At 37.5% G+C, this 11,237-nt stretch overlaps 1 pseudogene; it reads right to left on the reverse strand.

The window, feature by feature from the left end:
* Positions 1-7,697: 7,697 nt before the first annotated feature.
* LOC124959538 (putative olfactory receptor 52P1) lies at positions 7,698-8,402 on the reverse strand (annotated as a pseudogene).
* Between the last annotated feature and the right edge of the window lie 2,835 nt (positions 8,403-11,237).

The raw sequence follows: 11,237 nt of genomic DNA on the forward strand, positions 1-11,237 counted from the left end.
TAATCCAGCAGTCAGCCATGGGTACAAGGAACAAATGTGAAATGAATGCAGTTTAGAGGGTAATTGACTAGTGATAGAAAGATGTCATGCCATTAGATGAGCTGACGGGATGTTTATCCTTGGACAGAGAAGCTAAGAGGCAAGAGATTTTCTTGGTCTCAGTAACTCCAAAACTAGACATTTAAGCCCTGTGAAATAAAGTAATGACATTTGCTCTCCGCACCTGACCACCTGACAATGCTTGTGCAAGTTATACTCGATGATGTATGTAAAAAGCATGTTGAACAACAACATGGGAAGCACACGTAAGATGTGATGTAATGTTTCTGTATGAAGAGAACATAAGGGCAAACAACCACTTGCCCATCACTGATGAATAGTATTTTCTTCGTGAAGGCGAGGTCAAGATGCAAGTAGACATGGGGTGAGTATTAGTATTTGTGAATCAAGGGGAGGGTGGGGAGTGGAGAAGTTTGTCTGAAGGGAGTGAGAAGGGACAGGGAAAGTTCAGAATGGAATTTCAAGTTGGTATTTTATTGCCCCTACTGTGGAAGCCTTACATCTGGGCAGCTGGACTTGCCACTTCCTTAGTGACTTAGGGAATGTATACAGGAAACACAGTATCCAACTTCCAGAGGAACTTCAGTGAAAAATGAATAAATAGAAAGTTTCTAGAATGAAAAGGCTAACATTCTTCTTAACTAAATTCATAGTTGTAAAAACTATGTAAAACTCCCACAGTCAATTCCTCTGCTAGTCTCTACTGATTGCAGCATCTGAGAAGAATCTTCTGTGAAGAGACAACTCTGAGAACGTTCTGTTAAGGGTTACAATCTTTTGACTATAAATTGGAAATTATTATGACATGTTATTTAAGAATTGTGTAATTTACAATCAATGTGACTGAGCACAGACCTAAGACTTCCTTTGTGATCAATAAAGGGTTCACCCTTTGAGCCCACTCCACAGATTTTTTAAAAACTTACCAACTTTTAGTATCAAAATATGTATCTTTATTAAGAAAAATGCGTTTCTACAACTATACCTAATTCAGGTAGCTTTAGAATATATTCTTTTAAAATACATTTAAAAGACTCCTAGAAAGTGAAGAGCTTCTATAAGTAAGCATAGTTCCAAATTGTTACTTTTCATGAGTCTTTCTTTTCACACAAAACTAAATAAGAACATTACTACTATCATTATTCTTCTTCTTATTGTTGTTGCTATTATTTTGATCTCTATTTCCTTACACTGTTGCTAAAGACAAATATGTATTTGGCAAAGGTTATACAGTAGAATGAAAAAACCTTTTCATCCTTGTCCACATTGCTATATCTTATAGTTCTACAGGAAAACTACAAATTTGATTCTTTTAAAAATGTGAATAGGACAGAGAATATAAATTGAATGTGTTGAGATTAATTCAATTTGTTAATAGTAGAAGAGCGGGGAGAGTAGTCAAGTCTCATTGCAATGCAAGAAAATCTCATCAGGAGCAACAAAATCCTCATCAGAGGTTAGAGGAGTTTCACAGGAACAGTGGTCTGTTTATATCAGTTACAATGTAGCAGAGCTATCTCAAAGGTAGTGTGATTTCAAGGAAATTCCCACTTTGTATTGCTGAAATATACCTAGAATTTAATTAGAGGATGTTTAAGCAATGGTTGACAAAAGAAAAATGAAAAAGATTTCAAATTTACCAGGTCTCTTTCCACGCCATTCTATTTAATTGTCTGCCACTTGCTTAACTATAGTATTAAAGGAAATTAATATTATTTCTATAAATTTTTAAAAGGTTTATTTATTTTTAATGCAAATTTATTTTTAATAAATTATTTAATATTTTTAATATTTTTGGGTTAGATAAACAATGTCTGTCACCACTAAGGTAATTAGACCTTATTGTTTATAAAAACCTGAAATCCTAAAAACTCAAACTGGGGCATTCACATGTGGATAGATGACAAAGATTGTGTCAATATAAATTTGGTGTTTGAATATTTTAACTCTTAGCAACTTACTAAGTGTAAACATAAGAAAAAATGCATTCTTTACAAAGGATAAGATTCATCTTTACATGTATTCTGTGTAACAAAACATATTATTTGTAGCTTTTGTTTGTTTATTTAATGTGCTTAGTGATTATTCCATACCAATAGGCCTATTTAATCACTTCTCCAAGCATGATAGCCTTCCTTTGTATGTTTGTCAGCATTAATTGAAAAAGTTACCTACTGAGAGATAGATGTTTGTTTGCAGGCTTTTTTTTTTTTTTCTTTTAAAGTAGTTGAGCACCTTACTATGTTGACTGTTTATTCGTTTTTTGTACAAAATAAGTATTCCTAAAAATAAATATATAAAAATAGCTGTCACAGAAAAGATGTGCACTTTTAGTTTTTTCTTTTAGCAGTTTCGGTCTGATCATCAAAGTTACAGCATTAAATGTACTACACAAATTAACAGCTCTAAACATTCAAATATACTGTGCAGAAGGTCAGCATGCCCCCAGATAGCGAGTGGTAATATTTTATCACGTGCATTCCTTTCTCAGAGTTGGTATAACAAATTGCCACAAACTGGGTACATTTTTCTTTCTCTTACAGTTGGAGGTACAGTCCAAAGTAGATTTGTCAGCAGGGACACTGTCTCTCAAGGATCTTTCTCTGCCTCTCTTCTGCTTCTGATGGTTGCTGTCAATCCTTAGCATTTCTTACCTTGAAAACACATCACTCTATCATCTGCATGTTATCTCTTGCTTCTTACCCATGTGCTTCTTCATAGTATCCTCTTCTTGCTGTGTCCATAGATCCCTCTACTCCTAGGACACCAGTCATTAAATTATGACCCACCCTAACCCAGTATAACTTTACTTCAACTTTATTACACGTGCAAAGACTTTATTTCCAAACAAGGTCACATTCTATTTAGATGTGACATTTGAAGGGTACGTTATTCAAACCAGTAAAACACATGTCCATTCAGGCATATTTATTATGTAAAGAAATTCTCTACTATTATTACAAAAGGGAAATAGCATGTTTACACACTATATAATTCACTATTTACTCTAATATTATTTGACATCAACCCATGATAATATATGTAGATTCACTTTTCAAAAACCATTGCATAAATTTCTTTGATGCTATATTATAGAGATTATTGTTAATCACAAATATTTGTTTTTGTAAACAATGACTTGGCTATAGAGGAGAACTTGAAAAATTATTGACTGTTGGCTAAGTTCAACCTGACACCTATTTTGGTAAGCAGTCCAACCTATTTCTTTATATATCATATATGACTGCTTTTCCACTATAGTGATAGTGTGACATGGTTGTGAGTTAGATACCATTACCTGCAAATTCAAAAATATTAAATATCTACATGGGAAACTACACAGGGAAAATTTACTGATCACTGCTGTAAGGAATACAGGAGTCAGAGAAAGTGAGAGAGAGAGAGAGAGAGAAATGTACTCATAATTTTCTTTTATGTGACTTTTAAATAAAATTCACAGTCAATTTAAAATAAGGAGAACATATATTTTTAAAATGTTGTGTGCATTTCATTAGGTCCTATGAAGAGGGAAAGTGCAACATGCATTAAATTAGCACTTTTGTCTTGTGATGTGAATCCATACAGCATACAGGCCTCCTTGACCATTTTGTAAAGTCCTATATTCTGATAAGCACCCCAACTCTCAAGAAAAGTAGCCACAGCAGCAAAAACTAGAAGTCATGCCTCTAATTTTCACATTTGGGCTTGAACTTAACAATTATGAAGTTCATCCTCAAAAAGAACTTCATCAAAAAACTTTATCTGGGGCTGGGGATAGCTCAGTTGGTAGAGTGCTTGCCTTGCAAGCACAAGGCCCAGGGTTCAAATCCCCAGCACCGCCAAAAAAAAAAAAAAAAAAAACTTTATCTGGCTTGCAGTTTCCCTGACTCTCAATTCTGTCATAGGTACCACCTTTAATTTAAGGATTCTTCAAGAACTGTTGCAGTACCATTTGTCATGTAGGTCCAAATATGAGGCTTACCAACCTCTGTGGAGTCTTCACCCTCAGTCCTGCTCTCCAGTTCGTCCTCAGCACTTCAGTTTGCAAATCACCTCCTAGTTGTTCACCTATCTTAACCATCTGTAGCTTGGAAACAAACTCCGAAGATAGAATCATGCTGGACTCTTAAAACACTGTCTCCAAATATCACCTCAGGGGAAGAGGCATATGCACTTCATCAGCTAACTTCACTTTCACTTTATGACCTGGGTCTTGACGAATGTCAGTTTCCAGCACCCAAAACGTGATGATTCTGGAAACCCCAGATCATCAGAACTGAGGCAAAGCTGACAGGGGCCACCCAGAACAGATGGAACAGCATGGGGCAAAGAACATCAGTAGTCTCTGCCTCCCTCCTCCCAGGTCCCTTGGCTTTGAACAGTTACTACACCCAGTGCCACCTTGCCCAATTGGGACCATTTGTTTGGCAGCAACAGATAAGGTATGACCATCTGTCCATTAGCTTTCTATAATGATCTGGGTTCTGCCAGACCTGCTACATTATGAAGTCAGAATGATGGATTTAAAAAATCAGCAGCGCATCATGGTACATGGGACTTGAGCTTGAGCAAGAGCAGACAGTATAAGCAAACTTCAGGAGCCAGAAGTCCAGGCTCCCGTGTTAGTCACCAGAGTTGCACCAGTGCCATTTCAGGATATGCACGTATGCATGGGTTGGGTGACCTGTCATAACTGACTAAGGAGGGGGAATGTCTAGTGCAGCTTATAGATTGGCCATCATGATCAGTGAGTGGAAAAAGAAAGTGGATGGAGGCTGCATTGCAGCCACATTCGGGCACAGTCCTAAGAGACATGGGAAAGGATAATGTTTCAAATGAGAAGAATGCGAGCAGTGCAACAGCATCTACTATAAAAGAAGGGAGAAGTGACCTGTGGTGAGTTATAGATGCTGGGCAATGGCTAGCTGTCAAGTTCGATAAGTATTGTGGCAAGGAGATCTAGGTTGAAGGCACATGGGTTGGCAATTGGGTATAGACACAAAATTTGCTGACTTTATATCACATAATAATTACTACCAAAATACCACAATACATCCAAATCTAAAGATGCACTGACAAAATGGCTTAGTCAGTTTATATTAGCCAGTCTTCATCATCAGCCACTGAAGAACTGGTGCAGATTGTAAATAGTGTCAAACAAAAAAGTGCATCTGGATCCAACTACATGGATTACCACTAAACATCCAATGGCAGAGACCAATAATGATTTCCCAGTGTGGATTTTCCAGCGTATGCTGCATCTCTCTCTCTCTCTCTTTCCTTCCCTTCTTAACTCCCTCCATCACATTTCTTTTATGTGGGAGTTTGCACTAAATATATATATATATATATATATATATATATATATATAAAACATATATATATATATATTGCATATTTAGTTTTATTTAGTCTTATCTCCTTAGAGACTAACATAGCTCTCTTTGGGAAGTCATATCAGAAGCCAGCTGACAGTGCAGACGGGATGATGAGTTCCATCAAAGTCAACTTGTAGGAATACAACATACATCTCAGAAAGGTGGGGATTAGGTGGAGGTGAGGCAGCACATTACAAATAACAAGTAAAGCAAGATGTTTTCAATTCTCCAGTTTGTCACTGTTTATACTCTAACAATAGTAGGTCTTCAATTAATTTTTGATGTTGAATAGGAGGAACTCACAGAATAGTTGCCACACTTTTATGATTGGAGTCACTCCCACAAGGTGTTTCACTTAGTCCCACTCTGTTACCTTCCTGGTTATCATCAACCAGGCAACATGGACAAAAGTAGGAGGAAGATATGATCAGCTAGATCAGGATTTGAATCAGACATAATTACTCACTGCAAGTGTGACTAAGGGAAGGGCACATAAGAAACCACACCTTCATAATTTAACCTCCAATACAGATTATTACACAAGTTGAATTATAGTTGAAATGATTCAATAAACTACTGTATATAAAAACTTCTAGCAGAACTAGCAGAGCTGCCTCAACAGATGACACTTCTGATGAAAATAATAGAATATGAGGCATATAAAGTAGGACCCTTCCATTCACTCCTGTTCTAGGAAATTAATACTCCAACCTTAGCTGATGCTCTGAACTTTTCTTAGGATTTCCTATTACCCAGTATATTCTTCTGCTTATCCAAAGTTTTAACACTACAATTCTCCATCAATAAGATCATACTTTGAAGACAGCAAACTCTTTAGTAACTTATTCCCTCAGTCTCTCTATGAACGCGGCCATGCTGATCATGATGGTGGCCAAATGTCAGCATCAGGCATAAATCCCCTCTCCACCCTCTCAGCACCAACAGGTGAAAAAGGCCTGAGGAAGCCACCATAGATTCATGATCTGATGCTGTCACTTTTCTCACTATGCCAAGTTTTCCTAATAAATTCTTCACAAAAACAATGTAATAGTTAAGGGTGACTTGGGACACTTTGTTACTAAAGAATGAAGAGAAAAACAGACTGGGGTGGATGTTTTTTCCCCTCTTTTATACAATTTGTAGGAAGGGTCTTTTAATTATTATTCTCTTTGTAGGCATCTTCTCACTCTAAAGATGAGCAGGACCAGATAAAATCCAAGGGCAAGGACCATCCAATACAGAAGATCTTTTTTGTTCATGATCATTAGAGATAGTCTCAGAATTTATACTTTGTTCAGTTCACTGAAGTAAATAGTGAGTTAGGACTCATCAGGAGCCATATCCTCCATATCATTGTCCTTTTAACAATTTCAAGCACAGTAACAGATTTGGAGGGAGTTTAGTTATGTAGCATCTTTTTTCATAATTTTAAATTCAATAATTACATTTGTCTTTAACATGTTAAACCTGTGATTATAATTTTTCTCAACATTTCTTGTGCTTTGTATTTTCATGTTGTTTAACTCTTTTAGAAAGGGATGATTTCTATTTACCCACTCAATTTTCCACTTGCCTTTTTACATTGTGCAATTGATCTATTGATAACTATACATTTAAATAATTAAATAGAATTTCACTCATTATAATGATTTAAAACATGTCAACAATTTATGGACAAGTGAAAGAAAATCTAATAGAATAGAGAAACGGGGAGTGGAGAAAGAAGGAGGACAAAAGGGGAAAAGGGGAGAGAAAAGAGGGGATCATGAGCCAAAATCAAATTCCATGCATGTATTTGTCAGTATGAACTCCAAACCACCATGTGTAACCATGAAGTTATAATAATAATGATAATAACATTCAATTAAGCATTCTTCATCACAGCAATATAAGTTGATTTTTTATGCATGATTCACAATCTCTCTGGATCACTTCAAGTAAAGGTATATCATTTCAGATACAGGTGGCTTCCTTTTTACATATTCTTTTAAATATGTAGTTCCAGTCTCTTCAATTAGGCATCTGGATACATGTTTTTCTTGCAATAAAATATTTTGTAATATATATTTCATCAGGAAGGAAGGAAGGAAGGAAGGGCAGGAGGAAGGGAGGGAGGGAGGAAAGAAAGAAGACCTTCATGGTCTGTTGTTCCCACTCATTTGGAGATACAACTGGGTCTTAGATGGTTGGGCAAAAGCAATGTTAATTGTCCTCCTTGTTCATTTACTAGCAGGTTTGATTTCTTCTGGGACCCACATCCTATTCAGATCCTCTGCACAGATATTTGGTTGCCTTATCCGGCGTTTCCCTCATCTTCATCCCATACGTGATGGGGTTGAGCACTGAGGGTAGAAGGTAGAGATTGGCAAGGAGAATATGGGCGTGAGGTGGGACATTGTGACCAAAGTGGTGGGTGATAGAAGAAAAGAGGGCAGGCACATAAGTGACAAGGATGATGAAGAAGTTGGCTGAGCAGGTGTCGAGGGCTTTGAAGGTGGCATCTCGAGAGCTGTGGTGTACCTCAGTATGTAGGATCAGGGCATAAGAGAAAACAATAAGCAACAGATCGAGTCCAACCATGAGCAAGATCACAAAGAGTCCATAAATTCGATTGGGTCTGGTGTGTTTATAGGCCATTTTCACCACAGCCATGTGGTCACAATATGTGTGAGGAATAACTTTGTGGCAGAAAGTTAACCTTTGAAGTAGAAGAGGCATGGGCAGGATGAGAATCACACCCTTGGCTACAGCCAGCAGTCCTAGGCGTCCAACTAGAGAAAGGCTCAGAATCACAGTGTAGTGTAATGGTTCGCACACAGCCACAAAGCGGTCAAAAGCCATTGCAGCAAGTAGGGCTGATCAAACCACCGATGTTCCATGGATGAAGAACATCTGGGCGAAACAGGCACTGGAAACTATGTCTCCATCATTGAACCAGAAGAGGCACAGGAGCTTGGGCACCAGAGGGAAGCAAGCAAGTTACATGATCTGCACATACACAAAGCTAACTACACTATGTAACCTAATGTAACTTGATATGACCCTGGAATAGATAATAAAATTGAACTGACTTCAACATGGGAACAACTTCTTACTGTTCGCCATCCTATGTGCTTGCCTTTTTATTAGCTTTCCTCTTAACATTTACTTCTGGACCCCAATTAACCCTTACATCTATATGTTAGGCAATAATGTTGTTATTTTTTTTTATTGTAAACAAATGGGATACATGTTGTTTCTCTGTACATGGAGTAAAGGCATACCATTTGTGTAATCAAAAATTTACATAGGGTAATGTTCTTTGATTCATTCTGTTATTTTTTTTCCTTCCCCCCACCCCTCCCACCCCTCTCACTCCTCTTTTCCCTCTATACAGTCCTTCCTTCCTCCATTCTTGCCACACTCCTTAACCCTAACCCTAAACCTAACCCTATCCCTAACGCTAACCCCTCCCACCCCCCATTAAATGTCATCATCCACTTATCAGCGAGATCATTCGTCCTTTGGTTTTTTAAGATTGGCTTATCTCACTTAGCATGATATTCTCCGATTTCATGCATTTGCCTGCAAATGCCATAATTTTATCATTCTTTATGGCTGAGTAATATTCCATTGTATATATATGCCACAGATTCTTTATCCATTCATCAATTGAAGGACTTCTAGTTTGGTTCCACAATCTGGCTATGGTGAATTGAGTAGCGATGAACATTGATGTGGCTGTATCTCTGTAGTATGCTGATTTTAAGTCTTTTGGGTATAGGCCAAGGAGTGGGATAGCTGGGTCAAATGTGGTTCCATTATTTAAAATGATATTTAGAAATCCTTTTAGCTGTTGCAATCATGAGGATGACTGATGGTTCTTACTAGAAGTAGGGGTTAGTATGTAAGCAATGAGGGAAATCTATATTACACATGGACTTCAAGAAAGAAGTTAACCTTCCTAGAAGAACACTGATCTAGCGTAGTGTGAAATATGGGGCAAAAGAATCAATAACATAGAGGAAAATCAATGCTTGAATAAATAACACTGACACCAACATTTTGAATGACAGATTAGTGGGAACAATCTTCCTTGTGAAAGTGAGGCAAGGTGCAATTTGCACTCTGGCCCAAGACACTAAGAATGGTTAGTTCTGATGCAGGCAAACAACATCCAAAATGGAGTTTGCCAAAGAGGATCTGCAGACCCTGTACAAAACAAAGAGAGGTGCTGAAGAAGAAAACACCTACCTAGTCATATGACTGGAGCTCCTTAGTTATATGAGAAGCCCACTGTAGTGAACACACATGACATTTTCATAACTCAGTGACATAATTTTGTGAATCACTAAGTTCATTAGCATTGTCATAGAATATAATTACTACCACAAAATGTAGGGACGGTACTGGGATATTTAAGTTGCTCCTTTAGAACCTAATAATTCCATAACTACTTATTTCAGTTTATCTGTACTGCAATTAAAATGAATTCTGACTTAAATGAACTGCACCACACACCAAAATCATTGTATATTGCATGCATGTAGTAGAATTATAAATATTAAAATTTATTTATGCTAACTATTTTTTGCATATTCTTTGTGTTTTAAAAAATAATCATACTTTATTCTAGTTCAAATTCTAGAATCTGAATTCACTCTGAATTATCTCTCTTGTTTTTATTCATTCTTCAGTTAAAGACTCTCTTGCATTTTTTTAAATAGGGACCTGACCTTAACCCCCTATTTAAAACTTAAATTCTTGTTGAGCAGCACTCTGTATACATTACTCTTTTAGACAATTAAAATTTGCCACTCATAAATTGCTATAAGATTACACAGAATTTAAACTGCCAGATTCATTTTTGGGTGGAAGGGGTGGGCACGGGGAATTGAACCCAAGGAAATTCCCTTGTTTGAGAAAGCCAGAATAACACTGGTGTCCTCCCTTGGCTCACAGACCTAGGTTCAAATGCAGTAGCCTGGAGATGGGCATAACTTGACAAGTCCCAAACAACTTGTTTTCCAAACCTTGTCCTGTTTTCCTCAAAAAGGCAGTCACACTGTAACCTTTTGATGTATTTCCCCTTAAATAAAGAATTGGGGATTCTTTTTCTCTTTCAGTTCCAATTCCTATCAGGGCTGAAAGACCCACCAGGTGTCTCGCTTCTAAAACTAATTTCTATCTTTGTATTTTATTCCTTACTGATCATTTTCAGATTTTTATTTTCACAGCCAGTTCACACCTCTAAGCAGGAATCCGCTCCACCAGGGTGTTGGGAATCCAGCATCCATTGCTTCTTAAATTTCTGTTTAAGCCACACTAAATCACTTACCATTTTTTAAAAGTGACCTTTGTTTGTAAACACCTTTATACTTCATGGAATCTAGAAGTGACTCTCAGCTGTGGTTGTCCACTAGAAGCACTGAGGAGTTTAACAATTCTGATTACCCGGCCCCTCCAGTGTATTCAGGAAGCACAGAATCAGAGCCCAGCAGCTTCTTGGAAGTGCTTCCCTGGTGGCCTCATTGAGAATGGCCAGACCCACACAAGTCAAAGTTGCATCAGTGCATGCCTCTGGGCCCCCTCACTCCCTTTGCCTTCTCCTTTTGCCCCTTTGCTCCTCATCCTCCATCACTGCTTGATCAAGAGACAAATTCTCAGCAGTGACAGCACAGTTCACTAAAAGTGACAATGGAGATGTAAAGGAGTTTATGGAGCATGAAGGGACTCTGACTTCTTCAGGGGCAAAGAAAATTTTAAAGAAGTCAAATTTGTAGTAACCTGAAATGATAGCAAGACTTATTCAAGTGGAGA

The sequence above is a fragment of the Sciurus carolinensis genome, chromosome 11 (genome assembly GCF_902686445.1).
Source record: "Sciurus carolinensis chromosome 11, mSciCar1.2, whole genome shotgun sequence".
NCBI lineage: Eukaryota > Metazoa > Chordata > Mammalia > Rodentia > Sciuridae > Sciurus > Sciurus carolinensis.